The sequence below is a fragment of the Urocampus carinirostris genome, chromosome 19, assembly GCF_059441175.1.
Source record: "Urocampus carinirostris isolate Australia breed hairy pipefish chromosome 19, RoL_Ucar_1.0, whole genome shotgun sequence".
Taxonomy (NCBI): domain Eukaryota; kingdom Metazoa; phylum Chordata; class Actinopteri; order Syngnathiformes; family Syngnathidae; genus Urocampus; species Urocampus carinirostris.
In genome coordinates this window covers 9698580-9722240 of record NC_142367.1, presented here as the reverse complement: position 1 = coordinate 9722240, position 23661 = coordinate 9698580, and the positions used below count along the sequence as shown (strand labels likewise).

Sequence of the window (23661 nt, the reverse complement as noted above, 5' to 3'; positions counted from 1 at the left end):
CCAATACCAGGAGATACAAATACAAATAAAGACATCAAATAAAAAGATGTGAAACTCTAAAAAATCCCTCAAAAATTCAGAAAAAATTTAAAAAATAATTGAAAATGACTGTGTGTGGGAGGGAGGGTTGCTATGCAACTCCTTGAGGAAAAACAAATCTATCACGAGTCCAACCAAATTATTTAAAAAACAAGGAGTAAGAGGGGGCTGAAGGGTAGGACTATAGCCGTCAATGGGACGAAATGTCTTACATTTGACACGTGTCAAGGTCTGAAATTCAGGAAGTATGAGCATCTTTAATGTGAAATGCAGACACTCCCCTACTTACATAAAATTGTAGATACGAACCTTTTTTTTCAGGATGTCAAAAAATATCCGGACATTACCGTAAGATAAATTTTGTATTGTGTGCACCTTTTTCCGAGAACAGGACGTTACTGTAGTGCTTCTTTTCGCCACTACCGGCGTGTGGCGCTGTGAGAGGTCACCCAGCATCCAACCGCAAACATACAATACTACGTGTACTGTATCTCCAGCGTGCTCAGACCTTTGACAGTTTCATTATTTAATATCTTGTGCATCCATTCAATATGGTTGGTGTAAAGTTTAAAGAAAGGTGGAGGCGTTTCTTTTGAAATAAAAATGCAATAAGAAAGCTTGATGCGGTTGAGAACGCTTTTTTTTCGGCCAATTTTTACCACGGAGGAGGAAGTAGCTTTTGAAGCGCATCTTACAAAAGTAAGTTAAACTCAAGTTTATTTATCTTTGTAGAGCAAATTATTTTATGAAATGCTTATTTTTTTAGTACAAAACAATGCAGGTTACTTATATAAACCCTAAACATACAAAATATAGCACTGAAGCAACTTACAAACAAATTCACCTTACGGACGATCGTTCGTATGTCGGGCAGCGTCTGTATGTGTGAATATTTTTTGACAGATATTGCAACGTCTTCAACTTGAATAATATGAGCATTTTCAGCTACAATTTAATGAACTTTTGAAATAACCTTACCTTAATGCCATTAATGGCACTATAAAAACATTTTAATGACTTCTGACGGCCATATAGATCAATGGCAATTAATGTCTTAATTGGGAGTTATGTGAACTTTTTGAATTAGAGAATTGAGTTTTTTTTCAATGGCTACAGTCATAAATTGCAATTAACATTTTAAATTGAGAAATAACATGAATAATCAATGTTTTGAATGAGAAAAATATGATTTTTTTTTTACATGTAAAACCATCAATGACACTTGAATAATTGAAATGTAAAAAATGTGATCATTTTTGACGGCTATAGCTGTCAGTTGCACCGACAGTGTCACCTTTTCAAAACATGATCATTTCCTCTTGTTTTAAATCAACAAAAAAAGTCAAAACGCTCGGGAACATCGACAAATGTTTTCTCACCGTTAAAAAAAAAGAATTAAAGTTACTTTTCCGGTCTCAAACGACCTTCTAAAATGTTGGGGAATGTTTGTATTGGGTTTAGTGGAACGCCAGCTCTGGGGGCCACCCTGAGGGTTCAAAGGTCACGTGACCTGGTACAACTAGGCACTCCACTTTAGAGTTTGATTCTATTCTGTTAAATCCACAAACGTATTATGAGTATTTCATCCTACCGAAAATTGCTTGACTTAATATTTTCAGTATTGTTTTTTACAGATAACACAAAGCAACCGCTGTGTCGTTTCTGCTATGCTTTTATTGCCCCGTTCAAATAAACACACATGAAAAAAAAGTCATAAAATTGGGGGTTTATTAAATGAGGACATATTGGTTACGATAAGCTATGATACGCAAATAAACACAAGGCTGAGACAAGCCGACACTAGAACGCGGCACATTTGCCACGCTTCGATCACTCTGTGACAACACAAACCCAACCCCCTGAGCCCCCCAATTGACAAAGCTTCCAACATGGACTCCATTCTGGAGACAAATTCGTCACGAAAGGGCCATAAACCAATTTTCTGTCCTTTTGCATTGACGTCATTGGCAGGCCTTGAAAAGAAATGCTCACAAAAACGCATCCTGTTCATTTGTTGGATGTGCAAAGCAATATTGTAAGGGGACGTTGTAATTACAGTTTAATAACTCTGAATTTCACCTAATCATATCAAATTCAAGCATTCAGATTATTTATTGATCACACTAAACTATATTATAAGAGTTCTAAATACAGTGTAATAACACATTTATAACACATGGATAACACATGTACCGAAACAAGCATCCCATTTTTGGATGGTGAACAATGCATGATACTGTGTAATAACACGGTTATAACAAACCTGCTTGAATATAATTTTTTGACAAATATACAGAACTTTAAAATCTGCTCAGCGATGTTGTTCGTGTGAACAGCATTAACCGTGTGATAACACAGTTATAAATACTCCCAAAAAAACATTTTTAAATTTATACAACGTTAAAATATGCTAAACTATATATAAAAATAGAGTTTTGCGTGTTCATTTAATACACAGCAATATTGTAAACGCGCGCAGCAATTGATAAAGTAATAACGCATTTATAGCATCTTCCAAAGGAGAAAAAAAATCTAACCGACACATATTCAGAATATGCTGAGTCATATCCAAAACAAGGATCCTGTTTTTGATTAAATGCACACAATTTTGTAAGCATAAAAGATGACTACGGTGTAATAACACACCTATAACACATCCACACCTCCCCAAAAGCTTGTCAGATGTATGCAACTCTAAATTCTAATTAATTACAACCAATTCAAGCATTCGGTTCATTGATTAAATGCACACAGCAAAGGTATGTGTATGTGCATGGTAATAACAGTGTAATAACACATTTATAACACTTGCGTAACACATCTACCGCCTAAAAACATACGTACAACACTTTAAAATATGCTCAGTTATATCCAAAACAAGCATCGTGTTTATTTCTGTTTTTTTAATCGCACGGTGTACGGTAATTATGGTATAACAACACACCTACTATAAAGTAGTTTTGGTCTAATTTACACTATTTTAAAATCTGCTTAATTTTTTCCAAAGCAGGCATCTTGTTGTTGTTTTTGAGGGAACGCTACAGTATTATAAGTGTGTGTGAGTTACTGTGTAATAACACATTTATAACACATTTACCCAAGAAACCCTTTTGACAAATTAATACCACTTTCAATTCTGCTTAGATCTATACAAAAAAAGCATCCCAAAGCAGTTTTGTAGGAGTGAATGGTAATCACAGGGTATCAACACATGTATGAGACCTGTACAAGACAGCGTAATGATATCCAGTGAAAGAAAAACATTTCATCCAATTTATAGTCCTTAAAAATGTTTTATATTAAATCCAAAACAAGCGCACTGTGCACGGTAATTACAGTGTTATAACACATTTATAACACAAGTACCCTATGAAAACATCTTTTTGAATTCAGGCAACTTTAAAGGGACAGTGTTTATTATTTAGTGCCTACTAGTGGTAAAAAAACCTTAATTCATTAAAAAAATATATATTGATTTGAAAAATAAATGAAATTACTTAAACTATCATATAAAGGTTTGTTTTTTAAAGTACTTGTAAGTTAATAAATTAATATAGCATGATTTTTTTTTGCTTTTTTCCTCTCCTTTTTCTTCATTTCGTGCTTTTCTATTTTTCCTCTCTCTTTTCTCTTTTTCCTTTTTTTCCTTTTTCTTTTCCCATTTCTTTGATTTTTGGAGTGTTTACCTTCTCTCTTTTTTCTTTTTTTTCTTGTCTTTTTTTGCATTTTTCTCTTTCTTTTTTTCTTTTTTTGACCTTTCAACTTTCTCTTTTCTATCTTTTTTTAATTTTCTGTTCACATATTTTCTTTTTCAAAAATGTATTCTTTTTTATTATTTCATCTATTATTTTCTTCGTTTTTTCCTTGTTTCTTTCCTTTATTTTGGTTTTTTCTTACCTTTATTATTTTTAATGTTTTTTCCCCCATCGTTCTGTTTCTTTTTTGTTCTTTTTATCTTTCATTTTCTTATCTTCTTATCTTTTTTTAAGAAGATAAGAAAATGTGGTTTGGTCGCTTTGAGTCTGTAGTTTGTTTTTGTTCCTTGTGTTGTGTAGCACCATGTTTGGTTACACAACACAATACAGCAACATTTAGTGGTAAAGATATACACACAGTCCCGCTAAGAGAAAGGGTTGATTTTTGGACACATTAAGTCTCCATAGTTTGTATTCTCCCTTGCTCTTCGTAGCCTTGGTTTTTGGTTGCATTACAAAATCAAGAGACATCTCGTGGTCAAATACTACACACTGTCCCTATAAAATCTGTTCATTTAAATCCAAAACAAGCATTCGGTTTATTTTTGGGGGGGAGTGCACGGTGCAAGGCAATTTAAGTGTAATAACACTTTTATGACATATATAAAGAAAACATCCGTTTGATTTTGCACAACTTTAAAATCTGCTAAATTATATTTAAAACCATATTATCGTTTTGTTTTTGGAAGCACACGGTAACATCGTCACTGAAAATGGTAATTACGGCGTAATAACACAGTTATAACACAGCTCAACGGTGACTTAACCCTGACTCTACAACCTTACTGCCGCTCGTTCCAAATTAAAAGAAGTTTCACGTCTTTTATGTCTTGCGTGAAATTTGGATCCCCCCTCCCCCCCCGAACCATATCCATTTTTTAAATAATTTGGGGTGTCACGTGATTGTTTAAGTTACACCCATTTCCATTCAGTTTTGTTTGCAAATAGGATTAAAATTCCGCATGCAAGTTCACGAGAATTTCCTGCGTAGAAAGTCACGCCACGCACGTGAACTTTTACATTCTTAATTGATAAACTATGTATAATTTGCCATAGATCGAAGCTGCACATATTTGTAAGTGGATTCGGACCCGGACACGCTCACGCTGGTCCAATTGGAGCACGACTATAAACATTTAGCACGGGGCGTTAAAAGTAGTTTTCCACGCAGAAACTTTTAAAACCCCCCACGCCACGCCAGTCTTTGATCACTTCCGAGCGGTCCGGACACGTTTGTACGTAAAAGGGAATTTGCCTCCCGGTTGTTCATGATTGCAAACAGGCGCGCCGTAAAAATTAACTTAAACTGAAAAAAAAGAAGAATAAATTCCACTCGTGGGTCAGTTTTACGCGCGGGGTAAGTGGAAGCGTAAAAGTGTAAATACCCTCTTCTTTTCTGCACGCATTTACAAAACAAAACCTTAACCTGCCCCCATCCCCCGCGGGTCAGCAGTTCATACAGAGTCATAAAAAATCATAAAATATAAAATAACAAGCGTGATGAGAAACAGGTTTTCTCATTACTCAAATGAGACCCTGAAAGACGATGACGTCACAAGATTTGCATATAGCTTCGTTGTTTGAGTCAAAGTTGAGATTGACATCGTTAATTTGATTCATTGCAGGGAATAGAAAAGAACTCTCATCCTTTTTTCGTCATTTCAAATTGAGTGCAAGTCAGTGATCAGTAAGACCAATTAAATATGAATTGTCATGCACGTTAACATATTGCATTTATAAATAGAATAAGAAAAACTGAAAGAGAAAATAATGAGACATAAAATAACAAAACGTTGAAAAAATACTCTAAAAATCCAGATTAATAAATGTCAAGTCAAGTTTTAAACTAGTCGGTGAATTATTTAAAAACACGCAATTAATTTCGACACAAAAGTGAAATTTACAGTCAGTTTTAAGTCAATTAATTGATAAAATAATTCATTTTGAAAATTATGGAATCAACCTCTTAAAATTGTAAAAATCTCGTAATATTGTATTAACATTTAATTATAAGGTAAATCGATTAAATTTCTTAAAATGATAATGTAATTTTAATGATTTGATTAATTGAAAAATTACGTAAAAATGTAACAAATAATTTCAAAATAAACTGAATTCCAACTGAATCATTTATAAATGGAATTGTGAAATCAACAAATTTAATGATCAATTTGATTTGATTAGAAAAAGTATTAATTTAAAATATTATTGTAAAATCAAATCTAATTCAAAATCTGTTTAATTGTAAAATGTATTAATTCACGATTCACAAGCACCTTCATGTACATATACAAAACAAAATCATCTTGGGAAATACATGAACAGTGTGTTTTCCTTTTTGTATGTGTATATATATATATATATATATATATATATATATATATATATATATATATATATATATATATATACATACATATATATAGATAATGACATAACTCAAACACTCTTTATTGATCCCTAATGTCCCCAATAAGCAGGTAGGCGGCTTTAATGGCTGACTCCCTATTTGTGTGTGAATGGGTAAGTGTGAAGCACATTGTAAAGCGCTTTGGGAGGTCTTCATTGACTTGAAAAGCGCTATATAAATACAGACCATTTACCAGAAATATGAGGATAAGCGGTACGGCTAATGAGATGAGATGATATATATATATTTAGGTATATATATATATTTTTTGTAGACTACATCAGGGTTGCAAAGCAAATTGAATTGTCATGTTATGTTAATGACAAAGAAGACTATCTTGAATCTTCACAAATTGTTTACACTTAATCAAATAATCCAATCAAATTTGATCCAGTTGATTTGATGAATTATAAATACATTTTAAAATTACCTATCTAGAACAGGGGTCAATTGCGGCCCACAGAATTATAATTGGAGGGCTGGCTGTAGTAAAGACATATAAGAGCAAGAAGTGTGACTTATAGATTCATTTATCACTGAAAATGTATCACATTAATTTTAAATTCTATATTCCACATCTTATTCCGTGTAAAAAATGTTCGAAAATATAATATATACTAGTGAAATATTTTTGCATCAGTTTTATGTGTGGAGAAGCCAATTCGGCCGAACCTCACCCAGACCTTAGCTCCAGCAGCTCCCAAGTAAATTGAGTTTGAGATCCCTGATTTAGAATTATTGTAAAATTAAATTTAACAAAAATAATTCAGTTAATGAGATTATTGAAGCCAAATGAACTCATTTTCAATTCCTTTTCAAATGAATCAATTTGATTTTATTAATTTCATTAGTTCTGAATACATTTTTAACTTAATTTAATCAAATTTCAATTAAATTGTAACTCAAATGGTACTAATTGTAAGAAATCTGTGGCCAGAACATCTGTTTGATTTCAAAATTCCTTTCACGGAAGCTCTTGGTGTTTTCTTCGTACCCTAATCTCGACATTCAACAACCCCCCACCCCCTTACTGGTAACAGGAGAGCACTCTCAAAGTGACCCCCTCCCTGAATGGTTAAATACATGCCATCCACATCCATCTTTTTCAACAAGAAGGAGGTGCGTTCAGGTGAACTGGGAAACTTGAGAACCTCATTAGAACCAGTTTGCTTTTTCTTCTGTTGGTTAAACATACTGTAAGTCTCTTCAATGTATAAATGCATATTTTGTCCAAAAATTCTGTCGGCTTTCCCGGGCAGGCGTCGTTGTCCCATTAAAGCACGAAAACAGTTAGAAAACGTGTGAGAAAAATGTCTGGCGGCCTTATCATTATGTGGGAACTACACGGGAAACATCTGGAATATTCATTGCTAAACCCAGAGAACAAAATGCTTTTTAAAAAATATATATTTTAATGTTTCGGACTACAAAATAATAACAAGACTTCCACTGGTTATTATTAGGATATTACAAAAGCTCCATTTTGTGTTTTAAACTCAAAATAAACCCAATTTGGGTTATGAATGGGTTAGGATCGAACCATTACTTGGGTAAATTCAACCCAATCCAAAAATAATTCGTTTTTAATCATTAAAGTGTGTATTATTGACCACTGGATGTTTTTGTATGGTGTAGGGTAACAGAAAACAAGTTTTAAAAAGTACAAGGAAAATGACAAACTACAGAGACATAGAAGCACCAAAATGCAAAATATTATTTCTCTTTTTTTGACCAGCCTTTTTCAGGTTTTAAAATACCCGTAGCAGCATGATAGAGGACTACTATCTAAGGTCCCTTTTAGGTGAAGTTTGCCTATGTTAAAAAAAAATCTAATTTCTCAACCCACGAGTATTTTAAAAAGCATTTTATTTGATGGTTTATGTGTTTTTGCCTATTATTTAAATAGATATTTCTTTTTTTTGAAGCACCAGTGGCACTAAAAAACACAGTTTCCCTGTGTACGCATTGGTATATCATTCAAATCTTTTTTTTTACTTCATGAAAAGAAAACCACTAAAAGTTGGAGTCATATTGTGCACAAAATCGTATGAAGTTGTTTCATGTTGAATAAAAAAACATAAAAATATATTTGTCTAGAATAACCCACAAAATTGATATTTTATCAAAAATACAATGTGTGTCATATTTTTCAAAACAACCCCCAAAGTTGATTAAATAAAGCACTAAAAAAACAGTGAATTTATTTAAAATAAATATGGTTCGTAACTAAAAAAAACACAAGAGGAAAAAAACTCAAAGATTTGTGTTGTATACAACAACCTCCAAGATAGAAAATGTAAAAAAAAAACCTCATGAAACATGTCCAATTGTACACAATAATTGATGAAATAAAGCATTAGAATCTTTAGGGTCAATTCCTCTCAAATAACCCCCAAAATTTGGTTTGATAAAAGACTGGTATAACATCCATCCATCCGTTTTATTTATTTTTTGGGGCAGGAAGAAAGACAAAGCTATCTTTGTAGCCCCCTCCCCCGGTCATGCGATCTCGGTCACGAAGAAACGTATGGGGAGGGGTCGAAGATCAACTCAAGGCGTCCAAAAAGCGGGTCAACTGGTTTTTGCAGATCAAGTTGTCACCATTTTCCTGGGTCGATTTTGTGGTAAATGCACACAATTCTTTGATATGGCTGAAAAATATTTGTTGTTGGTGGAAAGAGCTGGCCAAAATGAAAGTCGACTCTAAGAATAGCCTCCCCAAACCCTAAGCCCTAAAACAACCCTTACCCTAACCTTACCAAAACCCTATTCCAACCTTAACCCTAACATAACCCTACCCAAAATTCTGACCTAACCATAAACCCTAACTCTAACCCAAACCCTTACTCCAACCCTAAACTCCAACCCTACCATAACTGTATCCCTACTCAAACAATAACCCTTACCCAACTCAAACCCTATGACAACCCTACCCTAAACCCTAACTGTACTGTAATCATACCACTACCATAAACCCTAACTCTAACCCTTACTCCAACCCTAAGCTCTAACCCCACCATAACTGTATCCCTACTCAAACCCTTACCCTACTTAAATCCTATGACAACCCTATGACAACCCTAACTCGAACCCACACCCTTACTCAACCCTAAACTCTAACCCTACCATAACTGTATCCCTACTCAAACCCCTTACCTAACTCTATGACAACCCTACCAAAAACCCTAACTCTACTGTAATCATACCCCTACCATAAACCCTAACTCTAGCTCCAACTCTAAACCTACCATAACCATAATCGAACCCTAACCCTACCCATAACTCCCACTGTACTGTAACCTTACTCCTACCACAAATTCTAACTATAACCCCAAACATAGCTACAACACTAACTTTTAACCAAACCGTTCCATAGCCCTAACCCTCCTGAACCAAAGACCTAGCACTACTCCAACCACAACTCGACCAAAAACTCAAATCCTACTGTAACCCTACCATAAACCTAACCTTAACATAGCCCTAAGCCTTTTTGAAATCATAACCTTAACCCTACTCAAACCTCTACGCTACCCAAAACTCTAACCCTACTGTAACCCCACCATAATCCTTAACTCCAACCCTAACCCTATCTCCAACCCTGAACCAAAACTTCAAACCCTTAACATAACCCTAACCCTTCTTAAATCCAAACTTAACCCAAAGTTCTAGACCTTCCATTAACCCTAACCCTACAAAAAACCTTAGTTTAGTAGGAGAGAGCACCTCCAGCCCCAGACCCATTACCCCCCCCCCCCCCCCTCCCTTTCCCTCACTTAATGCACTTTGGTCCATTGGAAACAACAAGTGTCCTCTTCCCAAGATTAATTTTGACATCATTCCTTGATACTGCTGACATCAGAAAAATACTGGGGTGAAAAGAAAAAGGGGGCTGGGGTGTATTCATGTTCAACCACAAGTTCCCGTCATCATAATCCCGAACGGGATCCAGCCAAGTGCCAAAATTCAAACAGGCTCACAGAAGATGAAAATAAAAATACAACAATTACATAGAGAGAAAGTCGTTATTTTGATTTTGTTCCTTCTCCTGAATAAATTATTTCATTGGGATTTGTATTCACATTTATATTCATATAAAATTACATGAATACAAATATATAAATAAATAAAACAAGAAAATTCAAAAATATAAAAGAAAAAAAGTAAAAAAAGAAAATGTATTATATTGTTAAGATTGATCATAATGATAAATTATAGATATTATTAATATTTATTTAAATATAAAATAAATACATGTACAAAATAATATAAAAAACTCAAGAATCAAACATAAAATTACAAATACAACAAAAATATAATAAAAATCTATAAATATAATTGATGAATTAAACAGCACTCATATTCCAAATTCTATACATATTTTTAAAAATATCATAAAAATAATATATAATTTATATAGCATTCAAATTCCCATTATAATCATATTTCAAAAATTCATAAAAATACGTAATTTCGTGAATAAATACATAAAAATACATAACATAAAGAATACCAAAAAATAAAATAAATGTACATGAGAAAAAAACATTTCAAAATAATTTGAAAAATAAAAATGTAAACCAAATGGGATTCATCTTATTCGGTCTGCCAAAACAAATGACAGGATTGGGACGGGTGCTTGAAAATGTGCGAATTTTAATCTTGTCTTTACAAGGATTGAAACTTGCTTGAATTTTTGGTAAAAATGCTTGTAATTGTTGCCATGCTTCTCAACAAGTCTTAAAAATGACGCTGACACTGCTCTCTGGTGCCTTTGCTTTGCCTTTGCATTGCTTCTTCCCTTGTGATTAACGGCAGCTGGTTTTAGTTTTTATGGCATGGTCCTAAGAAGCATCATTGCCCCCTATGGGTTGCGCCCAAGAGTAGAGGCGCACGCTACATCTAAACAGGACACTATGAACTGTGTATTAGTGCAAGGATTATGTCTCAGTACAGGAGATTTAAATTGGGCCGTGCAAAAAGTTAAGGTAGCGTTTCCCAGTGGTGGGAAGTGAAATGTGAAGAACTTCCTGCAACTGAAAATGTAAGCTACATCTCAATTTTACCCATCACCTGTATGCGGAGGAATTTGTCTCAAAAACATTTACACACGTGTTGTCCAGATAAAGGCATACATAATGCAATCACATGTTGATAGATGCACAAATTTCTTCTCTTAATGGTCCTGGAAAATTGGCTTGAAAAGTCAAAAGGGCATGAATTTTGCCTTGAAAAGGTGTACAAACCTTGAAATGATTGAAGTAGGACATTTCAGACAGCCTCTTGATCCAAAATGCCAGAAATGGCTCCCGTTTTCTGCTTTTACAGGCCTGATAATTAAATATGCTGCAATATTGGGGGCCATTGTGGGGAGTGGGCCCTTCTTTTGGGGGTTAAAGTGCATTTGCATCCAAACAAAGGGGAGATGGGCCATCCATCTCCACCCGCCAGGGGATTGTGGGGGTTACAGTGAGTCTTGGGGGGCTGTTGTGTGTCTTTATGTGAGCGTTGGGGGTGAAGCAGATAAATCCTTTTGCCCTCGGGGTGCCTTTACAAAGGTGAGGAGGACCCATGGCTATGCAAGCACACGCTGATTTATTTGCAATTGCATCGGACGTGCCTGCCATGCTTTCTTCCTCATCCAAAATATTACAAAAAATGCTTATATTAGTATCAAATGCAATTTTTAACACACACGCATACCATGGTTATAAAAAGTCTACATAACCCCATTTAAATACACCCCTTTTTTGTTTATTTATATATACCATTTGTTTATTATTTTATTATTATTTATTTATTATTTTATAGCATATGAATAACCTATATTTCATATTGACAATATCTGTCTATTATTTGTTATTATAACATCAATTGCTGCCAGGTCACGTATATACATACACAAACTTATATCACACAACATGTATTTTAATGCTAATAATTGATTTTATAATTATATTAAGATATGTACTATTATTTAAACCCTTTTCATTTATTTGATCCTTTATCAATTTTTTAATAATATACTATCGGTTTATTCAGTGTCTGAAACTCATAGAAAAAGTTACCGGACACCAGGGCAGACAACTCTGAAAAGTTGCCTGTCCCATTTTTCACAAATTGAAACACAATAAGACGACTAATCACAAAAAAAAAAAAAAAAAATTATTGCAAAGTATTAACGATTGATAACCAGAATATATAACAGAACAACTCTTTAAATTTAGGTCTATTATAAGTCTACTTCTAACATTCATTGCGTGTATATGACATCGCTGTTTTCCATCTGCCATACGTATGTACCTGTATTTACTCACCTTCATTCATGCAATGTTTGCATTGCGTCGTTTGCTACGAGCCACGTGAATTCCTTTTTCCACAATACTTTTAATGTCCGTTTACGTTTTGTAGCGTCATAAATTTTATTTGCTTCTTCTAAATATTTCTTCTGCGGCTGAGGTTTTGGCTTGATTCCTAACCACTTATCCATTTTTCTTGTGTTCTCTGTGCGTCTTCTTTGCAAAATGATCTGCAAATGCACGACCTTATAACACTCGGGAAAGTCCGGGAGCACGAAGTTATTTGATGCAGGCTTCTGATTGGCTGCCGAGTATACAAATTACAAACCGAACAAACATTTTGAAATCGGAATAAAGCAAACATTTGATTTGAAAGAAAAATCTGTGGTTTTTTTTTTCATGAAAAAGTTGTTGGCCAACCGGGCAGAGACGTTTTGTAAGTTGTACGCCCGACGTAAAAGATGCACGCCCTGGGCATCCGGGCAGACGTTATTTCAGACACTGGTTTATTCATGTTTCATATAATTATGTATCAATTTACAATTTCTAGTAATATACATTTTATTTATGCACTATACTCTTACTTTGCTTGAATACTTTTATGAATACTATATACATTTTTCGTTTTCTGTACCTCAGGAGGTAGAGTGCAGGTCTCGGGAGAGATAGATCCCAGGTTTGATTCCCGGCTTCTCAGAGTTAAATGTCAAGTCAAGTCATTTTTGTTTGTATAGCCCTTGGGCGAGACACTGAGCTTCTCATGCCCCTGATAAGCAGGTAGCGGCCTTGCATGGCTGACACCGCTATCTGTGTGTGAGTGAGTGTGTGAATGAGTAAGTGTGAAGCACATTGTAAAACGAGGTCTTCAATGAATTGATCAGCACTGTATAAATGCAGACCTTTTACCATTTATCTAAGTAAGCATGTTATGTAAGTATGTATGTTACTTGTAAGTCTGTATCTATCTGTTTGTTTGTCTGTTTGCTCGCTTGTGCGTCTGTCCACCCAATTAAAGGTACAGTGTGTATTATTGAGCACCCCCTGGTGGTAAAAAAATACTTAATTTGAGAAAACAATATTGTATTAAATAATAGGAAAATATATATGAACTACATGTCATGGGAACCTGTCGTGGGTTCAAATCCAGCTCCAGACTTTCTGTGCGGAGTTTGTATGTTCTCCCCGCGCTTGCGTGGGTTTCCTCCGGGCACTCCGGTTTCCTCCCACATTCCAAAGACATGCATTTCAGGTGAATTGGCCGGTCCAAATTGTCCCTAGGTGTGAATGAGCGAATGAGTTGTCTGTCCCTGTGTGCCCTGCGATTGGCTGGCAACCAGTTCAGGGTGTCCCCTGCCCACTGCCCGATGATTGCTGGGATGGGCTCCAGCCCCCCCGCGACCCTACTGAGGATAAGCGGTACGGCTAATGAGATGAGATGAGATATGAACTATCATGTAAACAAGCATTTAAGTGGAGAAATTAGCATTTATTGGACATAAGATGATCCTCATCTAGACTCTAGATTCTAGAGGGAGCTGACATGATTGGCTGCCATCTTTATGCCAGGGCTCCCCTCAAAACTTTTTTTTCTCTTTCTCTCACACTTAATTATTATTTGTTCATTCACAAAAAAATAGTGCATAGTAAAAAAACATATTCCACTGTAAGATATTTTTCCTCGGGGCAGCACGGCAGCGCAGTGGTTAGCGCTTGTGCGGCACAGTTCATGTCATGGGAACCTGTCGTGGGTTCAAATCCAGCTCCAGACTTCCTGTGCGGAGTTTGTATGTTCTCCCCGTGCTTGCGTGGGTTTCCTCCGGGCACTCCGTCCCAAAAACATGCATTTCAGGTGAATTGGCCGGTCCAAATTGTCCCTAGGTGTGAATGAGCGAATGAGTTGTCTGTCCCTGTGTGCCCTGCGATTGGCTGGCAACCAGTTCAGGGTGTCCCCTGCCCACCCGCGACCCTAATGAGGATAAGCGGTACGGCTAATGAGATGAGATATTTTTCCTCATTTTAATATTTCTTTTTAATTTTTAGCTGTTTTTTTTCTTTCATGTCTTTTTAAAATGTTTCTTCCTTTCATCTTTTTTCCATCTTTCTCCATTCTTGTGTTTTCACTACTCATTTGTGGTTGCGCAAAGAGACATCTGGAAGTCAACTATTAAACACTGTACCATGTATGTTACCGTATATTTGAGAAAAATGCCCCAAAAAGCTGCAACACTCTGCTCTCCCATGGTAGAAACACATTGAATATTAACACCATCTCTTACAGGCAGTCGGGTAGGTTACCATAGATGTGAAAAATGCCACAAAAAGCTGACTCAGCACTTTTGGTTTTATAAGCTTAGTATTTTCTCCCAGTAAAGAAACGCCACTCTCTCAGGCCAAAACAAGCTTGGCCAGGATCATAATCTTTCACAAGCAACCTGGTAGGTCACTGTAAAGGTAAATAAATGTTCTTCCAAAAAGGAAAATGCCACCAAAAAATGGTTACGTGTGTCAACGGGGGTGATGCTCTAATGGCGCAAAGCCATTCTAGTTATTATTAACAGGCTTGGGTAGGGTTACTTTAACTTGATTACTTTCAATTACTTTTTGATTACTCCAATACCAAATATGCTAATAAAAGACAAATAAACTAAATATGAATAAAATTATGACTCACAACACGTGGTAAGCTTTCTCTCCTGGCTTTGATCTCTGGCAAAACTAACATAAAATGTGACAGAAACAAAATGAAAATAAATCCAAAGACCTTGCCAACATCATTTTTGCCGTTCCATGTATTCCGTTACTCCCCAAGCCTGCACAAAATTTAGTAATTTTATTCATATTTAGTTTCTTTTGTCTTTTATTAGCATATTTGGTATTGGAGTAATCCAAAAGCAATTGAAAGTAATCCAGTTAAAGTAACCCTACCCAACCCTGATTATTAATATTATTCTTAGAATCATCACAGATGTGCTTTCCCTCATAGATGAGGCATCGCTCCTTCCTGCCTCACACTACGCAGACACACAGAAAAGGAATTCCTAGCAACCGTCGATTTGTCTCCCTGGCGCGCATGCGCGCGCCCAACACGTCTAAGCTCCCTTCCAGCTATCAGCGTGGGCTTCCCCCCCTGCTCTCTTTTTTACCCTCCCCCCTCCGTGGCGGGAGAGAAAGGGAGAGCGATCCCCTCTTCACAGCTCTCCCGCAGAAGACCCCCGCACTCGCGCCCGAGAGCCGAGCGAGCGAGGGAGGGGGACAGGGGCAGAGGCAGGGGGACGCAACGAAAGAGGAAAGGAAAAACCGCATCGAAGCGGACCAGAAGCGAGAGAGGATCTTGGGGAGCAGATCGGGACGTCGGCGAGTTCTCGTGGAAGGAAAACCAACCGGAACGGTGGGGATTGAGTGACCAAGGGAGGGGGACGCATAGAAGGCGACCGAGGAGATCCTTTTCCCGAGGGGCAACGAAGGCACCGCAAGGGAAAGGAGAGCCGTACAAGTGCCGCGTTTGGGTGACGAATTCCGGCGGAAAAATGAATATTGTGTGTGTGGGGGAGGAAGAAAAAGACACTACAGAGAAGGGGTGAGAGGGATAGTGAGGGCTAGTGAGGGAGAGTGACCAAAACTCCCCCCACTACTAGCACAACTGACTCCTCCCTCCCACCAAGACACTCTTTCACGCCGCGGCGCCATTTTCGAACGGCGCTTTGCTCCACAATGGATTTTATTGTGTTGAATTGATTCGGATTCGGTTTCCTGTTCCAAGAACAAGAATTTAGACTGACAAAGTGAGGATAGCCGGATCAGACTCTTCCGCCATTTTTTCCCCGTCCACGTTTTGTTGTTATTGACGCAGGTGAGGATGTTCATCCGATTCTTTGATGTTATATTTAATATTAGGAGTAAAATTCAATTTATTTCCTAATATTTCATTGTAATATAGTACAAAATAATATTAAATTACTAAAACATTTATAACACCGCTAAAGTATGTTAAAATAATACCTTTCCAATGAAATCCTAAATTATTCTTCCAAGAAAATATCTGATACAACCGTTTAAAAATTGCTTTAATGAATTTTATGCCCTAAAAAAATACAACTATAAATGTAAATTAAAATTAAAAAATAAATCAAAATGCCCACAAAAAAGTAAACTTTTTAAAGGTCCAGTGTGTGTGTATGCATTTAATTACTCTAAAACACGCGTCAGTTTTCTATTTTATTTTCTAGTACAATTAAGCCAACATTTATACTCTTTTATAGCGTTTCGTGATTTTAAATGAGAAAAAATATATAAATATATAAAAAAGACAAATAACAATGTGTTTCCGTGTGCTCGGTTCCCTTTCTTTTCTACTGTACTTTGTTTTTATTTTATTTTCATTTTTTATTCATGTCGCTGTTCTATATTCTGTGTACAGCGACATTGCGTGTCAGGCTTCTAAATAAAATGGCATGATTATTATCGTCATAATTTCGACACGGAAACAACGCTTTTAATTAACCCTAAAATAAATGCAGTGGTTTTAAACACCGAGAGTTTTTTTTGAACGATGTCTGAATATAAATGAAGAATATAAAAATGCATTTAAAATCGAGAAAATAACAAGGGGATTGTTTGGTGCGCGTGTGTTATGTGGCGTGTTTTTTCCACGGCGATAACTCCTTAAAACTTTGCTTGATTTTCATCAAAACAATTAAGTTTGAAGCGAAACCAGCTAGTTATCTTAATTTTAATTTCATCACGCTCTTATTTCACAGATAACGTGAAAATAAACCCCCGCGTGAAATAATCCCACAAAAAAGAGTTTGAAGAAGACGCTTCGAGTCGTCAGAATTTCAACGCAAGCCACGCGACACCTTTTTTGGAACGGACGTGTATTATTCTTATTATTTTATTCGCGATTTCGCGTTTCGGTCAATTATTTTGGACGCAAAAAATGACATTCTGGCTTTTAAGGGAGAGTGTGTGTGATCGCGCGTGTGTGAGAGTGTGTGTGAGGAATTATTTCACGCTCTGCACTCGAGATGTTGAGGATTTGGTGTGAATGAGTACAGTAAATGCATTAATACATTCATAAAACAATTTAAAGTAGCCGATCATTTATTGTTCAATTGATAATTAAAGTGTTGAATTTTACGATACAATTCAAAGCGTCTGTGTAGGCGAATGTATAAAAAAGCAAATACAATTAACTAGCTGATTGTTAATTTTTTAACCATTAACAAAAAAGTGTAAATGTATAAATACTATTGTATCCGTTAAATATTTTTCTAAGCATGTAAAAGTCGTTCAAATACACAAAACGGTCAATCTTTTATTAATTGATGTATGATAAAAATGTGTAAACAAGGGGAAACATGGCCAATAGAGTATTGTTCACAAGATAATTTAAAAAAGATTAGATATAGTATTTTAGCCCATTTTTCTTGTTGAATAGATAATAGAAAATAGTAAATAAACAAATGAAGAAATAATATATGGTCAATAATGTATTGTTTTTTGATAGTAAAATGAGTAGATAAGTGAGTATAAACGCAGTAATATATTTCGATTTTGCCAATACTTTATTGTTCAATAAATAACAAAAGCGTGTAAATATATGAGTAAAATTCTGCATATAATTAATTTTAATCGATAATAAAAAAAATAAAAACGTGTCAATAAATAAACCCAATTCAATTCAGCCAATAATTTATTGTTCAATTGATGCATACAGAGTGTAAACAAGTAAAACAATAGCCAACCATTTTTACTTCAATAGACCACAAAAACATGTAAATAAAAAAAAAAAATCAAAGTGGGCCAATAATTTATTATATTATTATTACAATTAATTGATTATTCCATAGATAGTAAAAAGTTCAACAAAATCTAATATAGCCAATAATTCCCTGTTATATAGATTAAAAAGTCTAACTAGAACATAGCTGATAATTTATTAAGCAAATTGATAATAAAACATGTATGTAAATAAATGTGTGAATACAATTTTGCTGGTAATTTATTTCAAATCGACAACAAGATCAAGCATTAAGCATATTTTTGTTCATTATTTCAACAAATAATATGAACCATTGTATTGAACCCTTTTTACGTTTTTTATGTTGTATGCTATTTTTGACCCTTATTGTTTTGACAGTGTAAATAATTCAACAATTTGGCATGTCTTATATGTGTTTTGTTATTTGCACGTTTTGTATAATCAAAGACAATTGACGTGTATTTATGTCATGTATGTAATATACAAAATATAGATGAAAATGTGTATTGTGAGTCATTTACAAATTCTTACAATAATTTCACCCTGTGATTGCAAGACTTGTGTAACAATAATAAACATATTTTGGAAAAAAAACATCTTATGTGTTATAACTGATCCAGCGTTCGCATAATGACGTCACAGCCCATTAAGAGAAGGAAATGAACTCAATGATGAAGCTTTGAAGTGGAATAGAAGACACAGTCATTAAGTCTGAGGGGGGTCCAGGGTCTTTTATTTCTTTTTTTATTATATGCTGCTAATAGCAACATAAGAGTTTCTCCATTTTGTTTTTAAATTAATAAAAAGATGCTGTTTTCCCCATTTCTGTCCATTAAGATAATTACATGAAAATATCGTTTAAATGGTGCAATCGTCTTCAGAGGAGGCTTTTATGGAAACGTTTCATTTTTGTTTTCTATGCATTTATTATAGAGAGGGGGAGGAACAAACAAAACAATAAACGTTTTTACTGTAGCTTACATATCTGAACCCCCCCGCCCCCCTGCTTTCAAGCTCCTGCTGCTGCTACTGGGAGATTCAAGGCTACCCCACCCTATAGAAAAAGGCGCCCAGCTAAGAAACACAATGAAAAGTCAATTAAATGCAAAATAATAAATCGGGCGTTGCCAGAGCTCGGCGGGATCTCCAAATTTGCCATCATGGGCAAAAAACATTGTGGAGGGGTATCCGAATTGTAATCTGGGAGGGGTGAACCTTTGTTAGGAAGAAAAAAATAAAAATAGTAGCTCAAGTAAGCAGGTTGGGTGTTGTCGTACGGGTCAAGGCTTGTTAAAAGGACGGTGTGTAATGTTTAGTCCCTCCTTGTGGTTCAAAAACTCTTTCAGCAAAAGAAAAACAGTGACTATAGTAGGCAAAAGTACATGAAAAAAAACATAGGTCAAGAAATTTGTATTTCTTCTACGTCCTGGAATCAATACCTAGAAGTCGCCACCATGTTTGTCTGGCATCTTGCTGCTACACTTTTCTCCGTGGCACTAGTTTGCGTTCGCGTTACACAACGCAGTGCCATCTAGTGGTCAAATATTTTACACTGGGCCTATAAAGTAAACGCTTGGGGGTGGGAACGTGAAAAATGGGAAGAGGGGACTTAATTATTTAAGAAAAACATTCCAGCTTTCGTGGCAGTCTGAAAAAAACATCGTTTTTTGAGAATTTTTTATTTTAAGTATTTGGGATTTTTTTTCCTCCGGGGAATTAATATTTTGGAATACTCTTTCGATTGTTCCGTGAATACTTTTTGGGTTTCTCAGATTTTTTTTTCTTCTGTTTTTCTAAATCTTTTCCATAACTATGTTCTCTGTTAAACAAAACAGTTTATTTTTCTCTTTTTTGGTATTTTTTTCTGTTATTCAGAAGTTAATTCTTTTTTAGTTATTCTGAATTATTTAGTTCTGGACTGACCCCCGACGTATATTTTTTTCTAAGCTAAGGAATATTTCTTCTTCTTTTTCTCCAAATAACTTGTTTTGATATTTTTTTTGTAAAATGTTATTCAGAACATTATTAAGAAATATTAGTCATACGTTTGTAGTTTGATTTCTACAAGAGGACAAACACAAGCTAATATTGCAGGGGTTTCAACATATTAGCTAAGCCTATTTTGGACCCATAGTAATGACATGGTAATCACTTAGAAATAACATAGTTACAACATAATTGTGTTTCAGACTGAAAAATTGGTTATTTTGAAGTCCTGTCACCTGCCTTTCCTCATTTTTGTCGATGATTAAGGAAGACAAAAAATAAATTCTAAAAGGGGAAGTTTCATGCTACGGTTACAGAAAAAAAATTGTTAGGCCAATGGGCCAGAATATTTATTATAATTTTGTCCTTTAATGTTTTCATGTAAACAAAAAAAAAAGAAAATGTTCACAAATATTAAATAGTGCGAATGTCTTCTAAAAATCGAATTATTTATTAACACCAAGTAGTCTCCTGAGACCGCCTGAGTAGCCAGCAGACTGGTTCTGAAAATATATCATAGGTTGTTGTGATTTTCTAGGAAATGTGATTTCTAACTGGCATGTTTAGTGGTTGAGTGAGCATATTTTGATCTTTAACAATTACAACCTGGTAATAACACAGTAACAACTTAGTAATGACATCCATGCATTCTCCGCACCGCTCATCCTCAATAGGGTCGTGGGGGTGCTGGAGTCCATCCCAGCTGTCTTGGGGCAATGGGCAGGGGAAGCCCCAAACTGGTTGGCAGCCAGTCGCAGGGAGCACAGGGACAGACAATTCACTTGCTCATTCACATTAAGGGACAATTAACCTGGCATGCATGTTTTTGGAATGTGTGAGGGAACCAGAGTGCCCAGAGTAAACCCACGCAGACACGGGGAGAACATGCAAACTCCACACAGGAAGGTTGGTTGCTGGATTTGAACCCATGACCTCAGAACTGTAGTAATAACATGCTATTTTATAAATGCATATCAAACTGGTAGCCCTTTGCACCAATCAGTAACATGAAGGACCTCATCCTTTTCCCCCTCTTCTGATTATGGAGCATTGTTGTGTCTTTTAAATGGACAGTGTGTAATATTTAGTGCCTCCTAGTGGTATAAAAAACTTGATTCAATAAAACAAAACCCCAACAAAACAGTAGGTAAAAATACACGAATTTTTGTAAATATCCATTAGTGGAGAAATTTGTATTTCTTATACAAAGCTGGATCCAGACCTGGTAGTTGCCGCCATGTTTGTCAGTCATCTTGCTGCTACTCTGTGCTCATTTGGTCCTGGTTTTCATTTGCATAAGAAAACACAGTGCCATCTATTGGTCAAATACTATACAATGTACAGTGGAACCTCGGTTCTCGACCATAATCCGTTCCAGAACCCTGTTCAAAAACCGATTTGGTCGATCACCGAGAATCGTTTTTCCCATTAAACGTAATGTAAAATCGTTTTAATCCGTTCCAACCCCCTGAATGTTTACCACGAACGTAAACATGAAGCTAACCCAGGCTAATCTTACGTTCGTGTAAAAATAAAAAAAAGGATTATGAATAGGATTTCTTACCTTTGTGGTGGACGGTGGGGAGAGAAAAGTCATCAAAAGTTTTTCAACCTCTTCCAAAACTTGCGGCAGTTGCCTGCTTATAGCGCTAACTTCCTTAGCCGCATCACTCGATTTCACAGCCTCCTTATTCTTTACTATCGTACTGATGGTAGATTTAGCCATGCTGTATTCACTAGCAAGATCGGAAATTCGTACACCTTTCATATTTAGCTATTATGTCTTTCTTAAAGGCAATAGTTTTACGAACAACTTGTCTTTTTTCACCTGTCCTGCTTGCACCCACCTACTTCGGAGGCATAATTAGGGGCTAAAACACCCGTACGTCGTTCAGCATCGCACCCTAGCGTACCGGCTTTCGAGCTCCGATTTTTTGACCGAACAGCGAAGCAAGAATTTCTCTAAATTTTTGGTCGAACACCGAATTGTTCGAACTGAGAGGCGTTCGAAAACCGAGGTTCCACTGTACCTTTAAGCTAAAAAATACTATAAAAATGATAAAAAGAATCAAACGTACGGACAATTCCAAGCGGATTTCCTGAATGAAGTGGCGAGTTCACAAGGCGTCAAATTTGACTTGCGACAGAGCTCAGTCCGCAGGAGCCGAAGAGCTTCATCATCTCAGAATATCGATTTTTTTTTCTCTGCACGGCCGACTCTCTTCCTTTTCTTCCATTCATCTCCGTGAGTCGCCTAACATTGTGCAGCTCTAATTTATTCCATGTTGCCCGTGGCATCCATATGTTTAATTCCACCGCAAATGTTTTGACAGCAAATGAAACTATTTTCTTGTTATTTTTTTTTTACCCCCACTGACTGACGTCCCCCCCACCCCTCCCTTTTTCCATCTAAAGGGATTTTCTCACACGCCGATACTTTATTTAATTAGTTATACACCACCTGGAGTTCTGACACCCCCCTGGTTAATGTCAGAATGCGTAGAAAAAAAGGATTTATTATTAATATTATTATTGGACGATGTTTGTTGGATGTAACGTGAAGGACCAGCTTAAACATTAGTTACAGTGGCAAGAAAAATCGACAGAAGCTCCACTATGTATGAGAGAAGATTGGTGATTTCATTACAAAAATATAATAATCCATATATAAAGTCAAAATGCAAAAAAATAAAAATAGAACAAATGAGAACAATAATGATAATTAGAATATAAAATAAAGGGAGAAAGACAAAAAGAAAAAAGTGAATAATTTACAAAAACAAAATAATCACTGAAAACATTAAAATAGACTTTATACACATAAATAAATTAATGTAAATATAAAATATTACATATACATACCTGTCAACCTCGACGGCTCCATGCCCTTACAAACTGTCGTATTTTCCCTTACAAAATACAAAATAATCTTACACCATATATTTTTTTCTCAAACTTGTTTATTTATGTAGTTTAACATGTTATATTGTACATGTGTTTCGTTATATTATATATATTGTTAATTAACATTTTGTTGTGAGATCCTGAATTGCTCGATATGAATGAGGTTTATTATAAAAAAAAGTTCAAAAAATAAGTAGCTTGGACGTTCACCGTAGAAGTAAAAAATACATGCAAATATAATTAAGTAGAATAATACATTTTCTTATTCGAATTATGAATTCATTTTCTGCATTAAATTCCTGTTGGTAATATACTGATTAAAGGGATAACCACAAACCTGTCTTTTTTCATTTTATAATTTTATACTTCCGTATTTTCTAAACTTCTTTATACAACATAATAATTCGTTATACAATGCATCAAAGCAAGTGAGCCGTTAAATGAGTTGAGCCGAAAAAGCCGGTTCTCTAGAAAGAGATGGACTTCCTTTCACTACATCAAACCGCTCGC

At 35.5% G+C, this 23661-nt stretch overlaps 1 long non-coding RNA gene across 1 annotated transcript; it reads left to right on the top strand.

The window, feature by feature from the left end:
* The first annotated feature begins 15598 nt into the window (after positions 1 to 15598).
* LOC148347203 (uncharacterized) lies at positions 15599 to 18857 on the top strand. The gene is made up of 2 exons (XR_015847974.1): positions 15599 to 16350; positions 17258 to 18857. It is a non-coding gene; the product is annotated as an uncharacterized LOC148347203 (long non-coding RNA).
* Positions 18858 to 23661: the final 4804 nt, after the last annotated feature.